This window comes from Microtus pennsylvanicus, chromosome 7 (genome assembly GCF_037038515.1).
Source record: "Microtus pennsylvanicus isolate mMicPen1 chromosome 7, mMicPen1.hap1, whole genome shotgun sequence".
NCBI lineage: Eukaryota > Metazoa > Chordata > Mammalia > Rodentia > Cricetidae > Microtus > Microtus pennsylvanicus.
This window is the reverse complement of record NC_134585.1, coordinates 120,516,759-120,533,961: the sequence shown is the minus strand read 5'-3', so window position 1 is coordinate 120,533,961 and position 17,203 is coordinate 120,516,759. Positions and strand designations below refer to the sequence as shown.

The window sequence follows — 17,203 nt, the reverse complement described above, 5'->3', positions numbered from 1 at the left end:
TGCAATCAGAGGCAAAGATCCGAAAACAATACAAAACAAACCCAGAGGCAGTAGAAGGGAAAGAGAACCCTCCTTCACTGTTGGTGTGATTACAAACTGATATAAAAACAACATAAATAATTACAGAGAATCCTCAAAGTGTTGAAGTAATCCTCAAAGTGCTGAAGTAAAACACCAAATAGACTGGATCAAAAAAAATCCCCTCGCCATATAATAATCAAAACACAAAACATACAAAATAAAGGAAGAATATTAAGAGCTGCAAAGGAAAAAGGTCAAGTAGCATATAAAGGTAAACCTATCAGAATTATACTTGACTTCTCTATGGAAACCATAAAGCCAGAAGGTCTTGGATAGATGTGCTGCAGAAACTAAGAGACCATGATGCAAGCCCAGACAACTCTACCCAGCCAAGCTTTCTTTCACTATCAATGGAGAAAACAAGATATTTCAGGATAAAAACAAATTTAAACAATACGTAGCCACAAACCCAGCCTTACAGAAAGTAATAGAAGGAAAATCACAACCCAAGGAACCCAACAACACTCACAATAACTTAGACATCTAACAACCCTCCACAAGCACAGCCCAGAGAAGGGAAACACACAAACTCTATCACAAAAAAAAATGGAGTTAACAACCACTGGTCATTAATATCATTTAATATCAATGGTCTCAATTCACCTATAAAAAGGCACAAGTTAAGAGAATGGATGCAAAAACAGGATCCAACATTCTGCTGTTTACAAGAAACACACCTCAACCACAAAGACAGACATTTACTCAGAGTAAAGGGTTGGGAAAAGGTTTTTCAATCAAATGGACCTAAGAAACAAGCGGGTGTGGCTATACTAATATCTAACAAAACTGACTTCAAACTAAAATCAATCAGAAGAGATGGAGATGGACACTTTATACTCATAACAGGAACAATTCATCAAGATGAAGTCTCAATCCTAAATATCTATGCCCCTAATATAAAAGCACCCACATATGTAAAAGAAACATTACTAGAACTCAAAGCACTCATCAAACCCCACACTAATAGTAGGAGACTTCAACATACCTCTCTCACCAATGGACAGGTCAACCAGACATAAACCTAACAGAAAAATAAGATAACTAATGGAGGTAACGAATCAAATGAACTTAACAGACATCTGTAGAATATCCCACCCAAATAAGAAATAATATACCTTCTTCTCAGCATCTTATGGAACCTTCTCGAAAATTGATCACATACTCAGTAACAAAGCAAACTTCCACAGATACAAAATAAAAATTAGTAACCACCTGTGTCTTATCAGAGCACCATGGAATAAAGTTAGAATTTAACAACAGTTCTACCCCCAGAAAGCCTACAAACTCATGGAAACTGAACAGTCAACTACTGAACCACCCTTGGGTCAGGGAAGAAATAAAGAGACTTATACTTTAAAAAGAAACATGGAATTTACAGTACTATATGACCCAGTTAGACCACTCATGGGCATACACCCAAAGGATTCAATAGTGTATTGCAGAGATAATTGAACATCCATAGTCATCGCTGCTCTTTTCATAAGAAGTGTTGGCTAAGTGTTTTGAAGCTGGGCACAAGCTGGTCATCTGGGAAAAGGAACCACAGTAGGGAAACGCCTTCCCCAGACTGTCTGTAGGGCATTTTCATGACTAATGATTGATGGGAGTGGGCCCAGGCCACTGGGGGCGGTGCCACCCCTGGCAGGATGTATAAGAAAGCAAGCTGAGCAAACCATGGAAGCAAGGCAGTAGTCAGTGCACCTCCACAATTTTTGTTTCAATTTCTGCATCCAGTTCCTGCCTTGAGTTCCTGCCCAGGGTTTTCTTCATGACAGAGTGTAGCTGTAAGATGAAATAAACCTTTTCCTCCCCAGGTTGTTTTGGGTCATGGTATTTATCACAGCAATGGAATCCTAATAGGGACACTAAAAAATGGAAACAGCTTAAATGTCCTTGAACTGATGAATGGATAATAAATATGAGGTGCATGCACACAATGGAAATTTACTCAACTTTGGAGAAAAATAAAATTTTCAGGAAAATGGATGGAACTAGAGACAATAGATGATAGAGGAAAACATAGGTAAGAGAGGGAGAGGAATTTAAGGAGGGGAGGGGTAGTGAAAGAATTAATCAAAACAAAGAGTGTACAAAAAGGTCATATGGAAACCTACTATCTTATATTTAAAACTACAGAAGGGAAATTGAAAGCAATGTTGTTCATAGAAACAGAAAATTTCTAAACAACATTCCCAGTACAGATACCTCTATGAGAGTCAGGGCTGGAGAGATGGCTCAGCTCAGTTAAGAGCACTGGTTGCTCTTCAAAAGGACCCAGGTTCAATTCCCAGCACCCACATGACAACTCGTAGCTGTCTGTAACTCCTGTTCTGGAGATCTGATCCTGCCTACATATTTGCAGGCAAAACACCAATGTATATAGAAAAGCTTAATTTTACAAAAGGTTTTATTAGTCAAGGAGGCTCCAAAGGCCTCCCAAACAATGCAGGCTCTCGTCAGTCCCAGTGTTCCCCTCATAACTAGTGAGCAAATACGACCTGAGTGCTGAAGACACCACAAGCTTCAGTGCAAGATGCAGAGAAAGCAAGCCAATAGGTGCAGTGCAGGCAGCAGTGGGAGAAAAGGCACTGGTGGTTTTACCCAGCTGTGAACGCTAGGAAGGTAAGAGGTGCCCACTGGTGTCATAGTGGCGTGACTACCACAGGTGCCAGCCAACCACACCCTAACTAGATCTGAAGCCTGCTTCACAAATGAAATCTACACCTGGCCAGAGGTCCAGTCAACAACTCATGTCTAGAGAGCTCATAGGCCCAAGAGATAACTATTACTATTGCTTGTTAAATTGTCATAGTATCAAATAGCCTTCTAAACATCTGTGTTTATACTCACAGACAACAACTACTTTCATCCTTAACTAGAGAAGTCATTCTCTAAGTGAACAGTGGCAAATGTAAGAACATATAGATTCCCAAAGTGCTGAGGATAAAACATCAAGGACCCAGCCTTTCAAAGTCTGAAGTGATCGGTTCTCTCCTAAATTTATGGGCCTTGCTTCCATCCATCCATCGCCCTGATGATCTTACAAGAAATAAAACTTACATGTGCAAATTTTCTTTTTAAAACTGAGGTAATCAAATATTGTCGTCTACTCACTGAATCCACAAAGATTCTGATTCAACAGAAGGGACAGAAATGGGTTCACTTATGGACAATCAAAAGGTACCACTATAGCTTTAGGCTAAACTTACAGACAAGTCCTATTTACACATTCTGGGTTCAAGACAGCAGGGTGCATCTGCAGATAGTGATAATTAGTTCTGTCTGGCAGGGTTACGGCTCAATCCTCGGGCAGTCTGTAGAGAAAATAGAGAGATACGCCACAAAGAAAGCTAAGTGTCCAATCATGGGGAGCATAAAACACGAATTTTAAAGGTTTGTGTACTCTTTCTAATTCAAGGCCTCATCAGAGCCAGATATCCACTAATGGTTAGTTTAAATCTACGCATAGATGATCCAGATACAACATCATAAACAGTCAAACATCCAGCTACGAACGGACAGAAGACAGCTCTAGACAAATAGTATTTCTCAAGGTCAGATATAAATTCATGGATAGTTTGGCTCTAGTCACAGAGAAGATGAGTCCAATAGAACCAGCCAGCCATGAACAGTCCAAAGATAGCTACAGATGCCTAAAGACAAGTTTAGTAACAGCTTGTAACCTGTACAAAAAGACAAGAACTCTGCCACACTCAGAGACCTAGTTATAACGCATGAAAAGCTTGGATGAATGAGAAATAAGACAAGGGTCCATCCATTGTAACGAAAACATAAAGACTGGAGGTCCATGCACACAGTATAAACAGAAAACAAGCATCCAGTTATAGTCAATACAGTTATAGTCAAGGGCAGTTTGGAGATTGAAATGGACTCTCAGCTTTTGTCCATAGTCACTCCGGTATGGCTATAAGCAGCTATGGCTCAACACAGGAGGAAAGAAATGTGCCAGTTACTCTCCGTCATCAATGTAGAAGGGTTTAGAAGTGTATACAACCACATTTCTGAGAGCATCTATGAGGATATTTCAGAAGGATTTCAAACTATCTCCACATAATGGGATCTCAAGCTGAATAAAATTGAGAAAGCAAGCTGAAAACTAATTCATTTCTTGCCTGCCTAACTACAGACACGAGGAGACAAGGCACTTTACCTTCCTTACCATGAGGAACTGTATCCTCTCTAATTCTAAAGCAAAATAAACCCATCCCTAAGTTGCTTTTATCAGATATTGTATAACAGCAATGAGAAAAGTAACTAGTCATGGAGAGTTGGAAAGAGTTGCAAACCTTCCGGATATCAACATGACCAGGAATACTCCAGATCCACACAAGGATATCAGAATCTAGTATAACAACAGCAAATACTGTATCTCAATGTGAACGACCAGACATTCCATCTGCTCACAGACTATCTGCATCTACCTATCTGGATCAAGTATATGCAGATACCCAGAGTCTCAGTGTAGTAACGATACTGACCATAATCAGAAGATTTGTGGAGAAAGTGAACATCAGTTAGTCCATAGCTGGTCTGAACATGATTAGTACAAGTTCACACAGAAAGGTAGAAAACAGATCTCAACACCAAGACTCTTACCAAGAGCAGACACAAACTGGAAGGACAGCCAAAATCTAGTATCAGTGCATATGGTTTTTATATGGGCAATCAGAGATGAATATGGAAAGTCAGAATTAGACACAATCACCGTATACAGTTTGAATCTTTTATAAGCAAGGGGGTTCCAATTAAAGTCATCCCAAGGCTGATGAAGGACAAACAGAAAAGAGATAAATAGGCTTTTCCTTCACATAACAAGCCACAGTATGTTATAGAGAGTCTGATCTAGTCCGAAAAGAAGAGGTGTCACCTGCCACAGAAAAGTTAGAAAATTGTCCAGGAATATAGATATTAATTCATAGGCAAACTGTATCTACCTACCTATAGAGATTTGGGGGGGGGGGAATTACAGGGTCACTATTTAATTCCAGAATTTTACATTATACCACCACATGTATATAAATGGTGTAAAACAAGTACAATGCTATTTTTAATACAAAATAAACATCTGTTTTATGGGAAAAAACTATACTTTATATCTACACAGGCAGCCCATCTTTTCCAAACAATAGCCAAAATTAAAACTCTAAAATCTCCACCACGGGAAGCCGCTTTTAAGCTATTCCAGGAGAATGGACCCACAATACACAACAGAGCTGTTCCAAATACTGCAGCTGGAATTTCTATGTTTTAGAATTGTTTTTTCCCAATGCATTAAGTTGTAGTTTGGGGTCATTTTTCTTATCTCAGCAATGATCTCAGATCATAGATGAGCAAACTAACATTAAAATATTTACAATTGACTTGCTGTTCCAAAAACAAAAGCTCTTAATAGTTTGCCTCAGTTATTTTAAATTTATTTACATACATGAAATGTGCTTTTTATTCTCTTAAAAATGCAACTTTCGTGGTACACCCTCGTCTGGAAGTTTCCCGAGCTATGCTGCGTGACTCTGACAATGGTTTCTAGATAGTGAATGCCACTCAGTTCAGCACCGTTCTTTATTGGTCTCTGTAAATTTGTCAGTAGCCGCGAGGAGACCCAGACCTAGAGCTGTGCTGCTGAAGCAGAGTGACTGTCGGGGGAAGTACGAGAACACCCTCTTGCAGCCACTCCTGAGTTTTGAGCAGGACCATTTCAGAATACTGCTGTTGTGATTCTTGGCTGCTGTTACCTCTGAAAGTGCTGACTTTAAAAGTTCTAATAAGAGAACTATCCGTTTGGAACCCAGCTTGATTTTTTATGTCTCTGGTGTAGAAAAACTGGTATGTGCTGTTATCTAGGGTATGTAAACATGTCCTGTCAAACACCAAAGGCTGTTTCACTTCTGTGAAATATTTAAAGCAACAGTCCCAACAATGTAACTTCATTTCTAATGACTGTTCAATTTGTTTTACATAAAAAATTTATTTTAATAAAAAGGCAACTGATTAAAACAACAGGGCCAGCACCATTATACAATCAATGTTATTGGGTACTGAAGTCCCACAATGTTCTCTAGGTTGGACCCCCTGAAGCAACCCTGCATTAATAACCTTTCTTCTCCCAAACCTGAGACTTCCCCGTCTGGGAAGCTTTCACCCAGGCTCTAACAATCACTTCTTTTTTTTTTTCAAATTAACTTATAATTAATATTATTTATTTTTTTTGAAAAAATTTCCACTTCCTCCCAGCCTCCCATTTCCCTCCCCCTCCTCCCACTCCTCTCTTCCTCACCCCACTCCTCTCCCTCCCACTCCTTTCCCCCTCTCCCCACTCCTCACCCCTTCCCCCCACTCCATTCCCCCTCCCTCTCAAATCTGAAGAGCAGTCGGATTTCCTGCCCTGTGGGAAGTCCAAGGTCCTCCCCCCTCCATCCAGGTCCAGGAAGGTGAGCATCCAAACAGGCTAGGTTCCCACAAAGTCAGTTCATGCAGTAGGATCGAAACCCAGTGCCATTGTCCTTGGCTTCTCATCAGCCCTCATTGTCTGCCATGTACAGAGAGTCTGGTTTTATCCCATGCTTATTCACTCCCAGTCCAGCTGGCCTTGGTGAGCTCCCAATAGATCAGCTCCACTGTCACAGTGGGTGGGTGCACCCCTCGCGGTCCTGACTTCCTTGCTCATGTTCTCCCTCCTTCTGCTCCTCATTTGGACCTTGGAAGCTCAGTCTGGTGCTCCAGTGTGGGTCTCTGTCTCTATCTCCATCCATCACCAGATGAAGGTTCTATGGTGATATGCAAGATAGTCATCAGTATGGCTATAGGATAGGGTCATTTCAGGTTCCCTCTCCTCAGTTGCCCAAGGTACTAGCTGGGGACATCTCCCTGGACACCTGCGAGCCCCTCTAATGCAAACTTGTGCAACCACTTTGGAAATCAGTGTGGCGATATCTCAGGAAATTCGGAATCAACCTACCCCAAGACCCAGTAATACCACTCCTGGGAATATACCCAAGAGATGCCCTATCATATGACAAAAGCATTTGTTCAACTATGTTCATAGCAGCATTATTTGTAATAGCCAGAACATGGAAACAACCTAGATGCCCTTCAATGGAAGAATGGATGAATAAAGTGTGGAATACTACTTAGCGGTAAAAAAACAATGGCATCGTGAATTTTGCATGCAAATGGATGGAAATAGAAAACACTATCCTGAGTGAGGTAATCCAGACCCAAAAAGAGGAACATGGGATGTACTCACTCATAATTGGTTTCTAGCCATAAATAAAGGTCAGTGAGCCTATAATTAGTGATCCTAGAGAAGCTAAATAAGAAGGTGAACCCAAAGAAAAACATATAGTCATCCGCCTGGATATGGGAAGTAGACAAGATTGTCAGGCAAAAACTGGGATCTTGGGGGTGGGGTGGGATGGGGGTAAGGGGAAATGGGGTGAGAAAAGTGAGAAGGGGAGGATGGGGGGAGTTTGGGGAAATGGGATGGTTGAAATAAAGGAAGGGTGGATATGGGAGCAGGCAAGTATATATCCTAATTAAGGGAGCCATCTTAGGGTTGGCAAGAGACTTAACAATCACTTCTTGTTTTGGACAGCTCAAAAGGCAAACCCTTTAATCACTAGGAAACAATTCAATCGACTCAAGTGCTTTATAAAAGTTTTCAACTATATGTGCAGTAAGAGACTTGATATGTTCCACTCTTATAAATTCAAACAATTCAATAACAGCTGAATTCTCCGGGAGCCTGGTTTCTTACACTAGACTTTCCTACCTGATAACTGAGTCTCTGCTACTCCGTGTGTGTTAAGTTTCATGAGAAAGCTTTCCCATTCAGACTTGAGTTCAGTGAGCAGCTATAGTGTTTTAGTTAAGACCATGTGTTGGGAGGGCCCCCGCAAGTATTCTATGAAAGGCTAGGCTTATTCCTGGGGGATGATTCTTCTTCTTCATCTTCCTCTTCGTCATCTAGATAGTCCACTAAGCCAACCAAACTCCCCTTAGTGGCTGTCACTGATGTAGCCAAGTTTGCAGTTTTGGAAGAGGAACCATTAGAACTTGCTGGTGCTGTCTGTGCCACCACAGACTTACTGGTTGTACTGCTGGTTCCATTAGCAGCACTGGGGGGATGGGAGAAAGTAAATTTGAAGTCATCAGAAGACATCCTTTTGGAAAGGTTTTCCTTGTCTTTACTTTCTTTTGATTTTTTTAGTCTCCATAAATTTTTCATAACTATCAGGAAAATCATCTTCGGTCTTAGATTTTTTAATTGGTGTCACAACTGCCTTTCCTTCTTCATCATCATCTTCATCAAACCACATTTCTTCATCATCTTCCAAGGCTTTTGCATCTCTGTGAAATCGGTTGCTATGCAATACAGATGGTACACTGTTCAGTTTCTGATTTTGTCTGTCTTTTTCTTGTTCATATTTTGTCTTCAATCCTTTGAATGTCTGAACATATTCAATCGACTCAAGTGCTTTATAAAAGTTTTCAACTATATGTGCAGTAAGAAACTTGATATGTTCCACTCTTATAAATTCAAACAATTCAATAACAGCTGAATTTAATAGATTGTACTACATTCCATTTTCCAAAAGGGCTTTTATAACTGGTTCAAAAAGATTTCCTTTGGTGATGTAACGATTATAAAATTCATCCTTAAGGCCAATTATCCACCTCATAAAATGAAGTGCACACAAGGCCAAGAAAGTGTACCTTGAATTTTTTAACACCAAAACTCTTCTTAGCAAGTCCTTGTTCATGATATAGTTTTTTATGTGGAATGTGTGATGTTCCACACAAAAAGTGAGTAACCGTAGAATTAAGGCAAGCAGCTGTGCTGTTTGATAATTATCAGGGCAAATTGTGTTGGTTTTGTTAGATCCAAGCAAATCATCCTTCTCACACTTGTCTTCTGGTGTATTGGTCAAATGTGGAGCAGTGAGGACATGCATGCAATGGTTGTAGCAGCATTGTTTGTAATAGCCAGAACCTGGAAACAACCTAGATGCCCTTCAATGGAAGAATGGATGAAGAAAGTATGGAATATATATATATATATATATATACATATATTAGAGTACTACTCAGCAGTAATAAACAAGGACTTCTTGAATTTTGCATGCAAATGGATGGAAATAGAAAACACTATCCTGAGTGAGGTAAGCCAGACCCAAAAAGAGGAACATGGGATGTACTCACTCATATTTGGTTTCTAGCCATAAATAAAGGACATTGAGCCTATAATTAGTGATCCTAGAGAAGCTAAATAAGAAGGAGAACCCAAAGAAAAACATATAGGCATCCTCCTGAATATTAACCTTCATCAGGCGATGAAAGGAGACAGAGACAGAGACCCACATTGGAGCACCGGACAGAAATCTCAAGGTCCAAATCAGGAGCAGAAGGAGAGAGAGCACGAGCAAGGAACTCAGGACCGCGAGGGGTGCACCCACACAGAGACAATGGGGATGTTCTATCGGGAACTCACCAAGGCCAGCTGGCCTGGGTCTGAAAAAGCCTGGGATAAAACCGGACTCGCTGAACATAGCAGACAATGAGGACTACTGAGAACTCAAGAACAATGGCAGTGGGTTTTTGATCCTACTGCACGCACTGGCTTTGTGGGAGCCTAGGCAGTTTGGATGCTCACCTTACTAGACCTGGATGGAGGTGGGTGGTCCTTGGACTTCCCACAGGGCAGGGAACCCTGATTGCTCTTTGGGCTAACGAGGGAGGGGGACTTGATTGAGGAAGAGGGAGGGAAATGGGAGGCGGTGGCAGGGAAGAGACAGAAATCTTTAATAAATAAATAAAGAGAAAAAAAAGAAATTTAAAAGCTCACTCTTCTCATTTTTTTTTTAGTTGTAGCCAACATGTTCTCTGGATCAATTAGAGTACAAAGAAGTCCCATCAACTGAACTGCGCCTCCTAGGTCAGGGTCAGTGCCACAGAACATGTGTTCAATCACCACATTTATAGGAAGTACATCATCATTGCTCTGCTGGGATTGTTGCATGACAAATTCTCAGACCATAGATGGACTAAACTCTACCAGATAAGAAAATATATCTGTAGCAGCTGATCTGACCTGCAAGTCATCCATCCGTGCCCATTACAATCTCCAGAGTGGGAAGAATTCTCAATTTTGCCAAGGTTTTTAAGAAAAAAAAAAGCATCCCTGTTCTGAGGTTGTGATGTCTGAGAAAATGCACAAAATTCCTTGAATAAATTAACCAATTCACACCATTTCTCATCATCTGTAGCTTCACCTGTTAACTGTGCAAAAACTTCGGACAAAATCTTCTCACCTTCCTGCAACATGCCGACTATTTCAACTTTACTGAAGAAAATAAAAGATATAAGAGTAGAAGGAAAATTCTCTTCAGAAACAGAAGGTGTGGGCAAAATGATGTCCTGCGTGTACTGCACCCTGTACGTCTGATGTATCTTTTAGTTCCAAATCTATTATTGGTATAACTTCCGTAAACTTTGCAGTTTTGGTCAGGAATTCTCTATGGCTTTTTGGCTGGGCCAAAGCAGGGTTATATTCAAGGCATCCCACGACATCCATGATACACTCATCAGAAAACATTACCTCAAAAAGAGTTGTCTTATTTAGGAATAAGATTCTTCTAATAATCTCATACAAATGGTGCAAGCCTTCAGTGTTTTCTCGGTCCTCACGAGCTTGGAACAGCTGCAGTAGTTTGTTTTGATATAGCCTTCATTTTCCAAGGCCAGAGCCAGCTTTTCCCTATGGATAGGTGAGGAAAGAACTGAGGTAGCTAAGTCAGCAATCTCTTCAAGTTTGCTGAGTTCACTTGTGGGCAGGTCAATTGGACGACTAGTTTCTGGCATTTCTTCAAATCGTTCTTCTTCTGATTCATCAGTGAGGTCCTGTGGCTTCTACTGATGGATCCTGACCTTGAACTACGAAGCTGGGGATGACTTTAGACTTCTAATCCTCTTGCTTTTACCTCCTGATTTTTGGGATTACAGGTGCTTGCCACTATGCTTGGCTTAACCAAGCTAGAGCTGAACCAGGGCCTCCTGTATGTTAGGGAAGCGCTCTACCAACTGAGTTATATTCACAGTCTTATTCACATTTTAAAAAGAAAAATCTAAAAATGGTAATATTGTTGTTCCTAATTTAAAGTGGAATAATCAGTTACAGCGAGTAAAAACTGTCTGAGACCGGGAATGCAGCTCAGAAGCAGAGCACTTCCTTTGTTTGTTTGTTTGTTTGTGTTTGTTTGTTTTTGTTTTTTGAGACAGGGTTTCTCTGTGTAGCCCTGGCTTTCTTGGAGCTCACTTTATAGACAAGGCTGGCTTCAAATTCAGAGACCCTCCTGCCTCTGCCTCCCTAGTGCTGGGATTAAAGGTGGCAGAGCATGTATTTAGTATGAATTAAAACCTGGGTCAGATTACCAGCACTTGACAAATTTTTCCCCAGATCTCATCACAGCCAGCATTTTCTTGAAAACTTAGAGCCAGATCATAATTTTCAGCTTCTGACCAAATAATTAATGTATCCTGCTGTTTCTGATACGCAGTGTTTGGATTTATCTTTGACTCCAAGAGATGAGATCCGTCAGACTCGGCACGGACCAGCAGCGACATGGCCTTGAGCTCCTCACGTGGAGGAGACGCGCCCGGTTCCCAGGTCGTCCCATTGCTGGTCTTCGTTCAAGGTGTAGACCTTCATCCTCCGTGTATCCGACATGGTTGCTGCTGGGCCTCCGCTCCAACCGCCACCTCATTCATCTCGCCGGGTGGCCCTCACTCCTGTGAGCCCGCAGTGGTTGTGACGGCTCAGGAGAGGCCCGAGTTCCCTACAGAGAATTTGTATTCAACACAAAAGAAATACGTCGATTGATTCATGGACGATTTATTTTCAGGATCATCTCATAGACATTGAATCCATAAAAAGAAAACAACAGTGATCTTATATAGCCAAGTCAGAGCCATTGAAACACAACTGTCAAAGTGATGGTCAGAAACAACCCATTAATGATGTAATTCCAACTGAAGAAATAGAACTAATCTACTAAAGCTAATTGGGAGGCAATTCCAGCACACAGGGCTGCTTAAAACCACTCGCTCCTGGTCTGGTTCTGCCCATGGATCATGAGAATGGCCCAGCACAGGAGAAGCTCAGGTGCTTAAGATGAGGCTCTCTGTCGGTATCTCTTCTGTCTTCCATTTGCCCTTCAACCCTTTCACATAGGATTTCCGTGCCTTCTTGCAGATTTTCTTGCCTTCTCCCCCTCCATGTTCTTACTTGCATGCTTTGTGCTTACATATTTTTGTCCCCTAAAATTCTGTCTTCAATTATTTACCTGTTTAAATCTGTTTTATTTTATAAATTTGTAAAATAAGATAAAGAGGTGAAATTCACTGCTTATTCAAAATTTGTTATTGGCAATTCTCACTCATTAAGATTGGCTGAAAGAAAAATTCAGAAGTCCTGTCTCTAGGGCCCTCTAATCAGTCACAGTGATCTGATGGTACTGTGAAACCGAATGCACTCTTCTGAGTCTGGAATATAAACCAGCAAAAACTTACTCCTTCAGCTCCATACTTAACAGTTATTGCCAGACAACAACAAAAATATATATATTATTAACATTTCAACTTACATCACATAAGTACGCTGAGGAGTATTAATACAAACTCTCCCCTAATCATGGCTTGTTAAATGGGAAACAACATGGGAGAAAGAAAATGGACAGAATGTTCTGGATCTCCTCTGTATCCAGTAGATGGTGCTACAGACACATTTCACCTGCTTCCAGATCAGAAATAAGTTTCAGTTTATTTTTTGTTTGTTTGTTTTTTAAATTCTTTTTATTTTTTTAGCATTTTTTTATTGAGAAAAGGAAAAAAAAAACAAGTTTCCGCCTCCTCCCAGCCTCCCATTTCCCTCCCCCTCCTCCCACCCTTCTTCCCCTCCCCCTACTCCTCTCCCCCTCCCTCTCCAGTCCAAAGAGCAGTCAGAGTTCCCTGCCCTGTGGAAAGTCCAAGGTCCTCCCCCCTCCGTCCATGTCTAGGAAGGTGAACATCCAAACTGGCTAGGTTCCCACAAAGCCAGCACATTGCGTAGGATCAAAACCCCGTGCCATTGTCCTTGGCTTCTCATCAGCCCTCACTGTTCGCCATGTTCAGAGAGTCCGGTTTTATCCCATGCTTTTTCAGTCACAGTCCAGCTGGCCTTGGTGAGCTCCCAATAGATCAGCCCCACTGTCTCCGTGGGTGGGTGCACCCCTCGTGGTCCCGACTTCTTTGCTCATGTTCTCCCTCCTTCTGCTCCTCATTGGGACCTTGGGAGTTGAGTCCAGTGCTCCAGTGTGGGTCTCTGTCTCTATCTCCATCCATCACCAGATGAAGGTTCTATGGAGATATGCAAGATATTCGTCAGTATTGCTATAGGATAGGGTCATTTCAGGTTCCCTATCCTCAGCTGCCCACCAAAGAACTTTTACAGCTGATAAACACCTTTAGTAATGTGGCAGGATACAAGATCAACGCCAAAAAATCAGTCGCCCTCTTATACACAAAGGATATCGAAGTAGAGAGGGAAATCAGAGAAGCTTCACCTTTCACGATAGCCACAAACAGCATAAATTATCTTGGGGTAACTCTAACCAAGGAAGTGAAAGATCTATTTGACAAGAACTTTAAGGCATTGAAGAAAGAAATTGAGGAGGACACCAGAAAATGGAAGGACCTCCCTTGCTCTTGGATTGGGAGGATCAACATAGTAAAAATGGCAATTCTACCAAAGGCAATTTATAGATTCAATGCAATCCCCATCAAGGTCCCATCAAAATTCTTCACAGATCTTGAGAGGACAATAATCAGCTTTATATGGAAAAACAAAAAACCCAGGATAGCCAAAACAATCCTATACAATAAAGAATCTTCTGGAGGCATTACCATCCCTGACTTCAAACTCTATTACAGAGCTACATTGATGAAATCAGTTTATTCTTGAAGAGGAAATTTTCAGTTTGGGGAAGCAATTTTTCTCAGCATCTAATTCTTTTAAATAATTAGAAGCTCTGATGTAATTTGAGGTTGACTTTTTAATTTTTTTATTCTTTGACAGTTCACACACACAAACACACACATACATTTTTGTTCATTGCTACTCCCTTTTGTCCTTCCATTCCCTTCTCTCTTCCACTAAAACTCTTCTTCCCACTAAGCCCCCTCTTGTTTGCTATCTTTTTATCACCAACTAACTTTAATTACGGTTTTATAACTGCTTGTATGAACATAAATTGGAGGTTATTTATTGGAACATGGACAACTTCTCAATTGCTATATTATTGGAGAAAATCACACACACACACACACACACACACGCACACACACCACAGTAACTTCGCATAGTCCCTCAGTGAGGGTGAGCATCATGAGCCTTTCCCCCATGCAGGGTGAAATGGCAACAGGCCCAATCTTGTACTTGTAATCACATCCGTGATCAGTTCATAAGTGGAATGTCTGAATCAAGTCCAGAAGACATTATTTCATCTCTAAACTCTGTCTCTTAAATTCTGTCTGTCTGGGGAGCAAACTCCTTATAGTGAAACATTCCACTCCCCAAGAACTATCTCCAAAGCTCCAAACCACAGTTTCCTGCACACCACTTCCTAAGAATATGTAGATTTATGTTTGAATCTGGCTTCATTTAATAGCCAGTTTGAAGTAAGTCACATATTTAATGAAATGTTGTATATAAGCACACAGTGCACTGTACTTTTGCAAAAAGGATAAAATAATGTTTTTTCTTCTCCCAACATATCAAAATCACAAAAAACTAGATACTGGCACATACCATAAAACCTTTTCTCATGCAAGTCATGGTGGCAAATTCCCATAATACCAACTTGCAGGAGAGAAAAGCAAGAGAATTGAGATTCAAGGCCATCCTGGATAATATAGTCGGCTCTAGGATAGATAGTCTGGGCTATGAAAGCTTGTCACTGACAGAAAAAGGGAATGAAGAGATGGAAGGATCTTTTCTTCTGACACCTGATATCAATGAAAAAGAAAAGCACCAACTCAAATTATAGGGGAGGGGTTTCCTTGCTCCACCTTGCTACTGTGGTGAGCACACTAAGGGAACCATGAACCTTGGCTTTAGAACCTTGGGGACAACCTGACTGAAATCTCACACTGCTAACATTTACTATAGAAAGAAAGGGCCAGAACACAACTTCTATAGGGATCTTGTTTTTATGATATGAATCAGGAAATAATACTTGACAAAATTCAGCATGATAAGGACATACAGAAAATAAAACATTGAATGTTTAAGTAGTTTTAAAAATAAGACTTACAGGACAACAAACTATTTCAGAAAGAACACACTGTCTTTTCTGTTCAGATGTTAAAATGTTCTTTCTTACATAAGGTTAAAATCTATTTCTTTTTGTTTGTGTGTGTGTAGTTTCTTGAGTCAGGGTTTCTCTGTAGCTTTGGAGCCTGTCCTGGAACTAGCTCTTGTAGACCAGGATGAGCTCGAACTCACAGGGAGCTGCCTGCATCTACCTCCCAAGTGCTGGGATTAAAGGCGTGCGCCACCACCGCCAGGCCAAAATCTATTTCCTTTCTGTAAGTAACTTTGTTCTGCCTTCTCTCCATACATCGTGAAGAGCAGATATGTGTGAGGCAGCAGCTCTGTTGTGCCACACGCTGCATTCTTCTTCTCCTATGAAACTCTACTCTCCTGGAAAACCTTCCCAACAAGCAAATGAAGCAAGAGGTGATAACTGGCTCTTGGCCCATTGCAAGCTCACCACAGTTCACGTATGGCCATAGATCGTCCTAGCCCTATGACTCTGTAATACCCTCTCATTGTGGTGACCCCCACCTGTAAACAGAGATTGCTCACTTGTTTCCTGGCTTCCCAGACCCAAATAATCACACAAAAACTATATTAATTGCAAGACTGTTTGGCCTATTAGCACAAGTTCCTTACTGACTAACTCTTACATCTTAAATTAACCCATTTCTATTAATCTGTATATCACCAGGAGGCTGTGGCTTACTGGTAAGGGTCCATAATTTGTCTCCTTTGGCAGTTACATGGCATCTCCTTGACTCTCCCTACTCTCCCTACTCTCCCTATATATCTCTGCTCAAACTTTCTGCCTTGTTTTACTCTGTGAAGCCATTGGCCAAATCAGCTTCTTTATTAATCAGTGGTAATAAAACATATTTGTAGCATACAGAGAGGAATCCCACATCACCTCCCCTTTTCTGTCTAAATAAAAAGGAAGGTTTTAACTTTAACATAGTAAAATTACATATACAAAACAGTTATCAAGCAAGAATTATAGTTACAATATTTAGTTCATTTACATTTGTCAAATTAAGGAAAATATTTTGTCAACTATCTTATCTTTGTGAGTCTAAAGTTTTATATCTAATTTATACTTTATCACAACTAAGAAAAACTGTAACTATTTGTCTTCAAGTCTATAAAGACTCTAGAAAGATATGATATTACCTAAGTAAACAGGAAGTGCATTGTAAGCAACTTCCAAAACCCTAGAATTAACAGAGACATCTTGCTGCCTGGGCAGTCACCCAAAGTTCTTCTGTACTGTTGGGGTATCCATCTTCAGCCTACAGGCCCATAGTATCTGGCAGACGTTTCCGTGAAGCAGGAAATTTGACAATCTGTTTTGCCTTATAATGGCAAAGTTTATTAGTTGCTTTCTTCTGTATCCTGCAGAATGGCTGGAAGACTCATTTATGAAGCAAGAACACTGAAAGACTATCTCACCTTCTTTAGGCAAGTTTAACTGTCATTTTTCTGTTTGTTCTGAATGTCTAGTTTATACAGAATACCATCAAGCAGTCCAGGAAAGAGCAGTTTCTTGCCCAAATGGCTAGCAAACTCTATAAGGAGACTCTTAGATGCCCATCATCCTTTTGAAGTAATTGGTGCTGCCAGAAGCAGACATGTCTCACTATTGAGATAAGTCTAAGTGCTTAAAACCTTTTAAATGCCATATTCTGTAGGTCTTTGAAAGATTTGAAAAAACCTATCCATCTGAAATATGTCTCTGTACATCTAGAAAACCTAACT

At 40.7% G+C, this 17,203-nt stretch overlaps 1 pseudogene; it reads right to left on the bottom strand.

Moving 5' to 3' along the window:
• Window positions 1-8,015: 8,015 nt before the first annotated feature.
• On the bottom strand, window positions 8,016-11,824 carry LOC142853391 (serine/threonine-protein phosphatase 4 regulatory subunit 3B-like; annotated as a pseudogene).
• Between the last annotated feature and the right edge of the window lie 5,379 nt (window positions 11,825-17,203).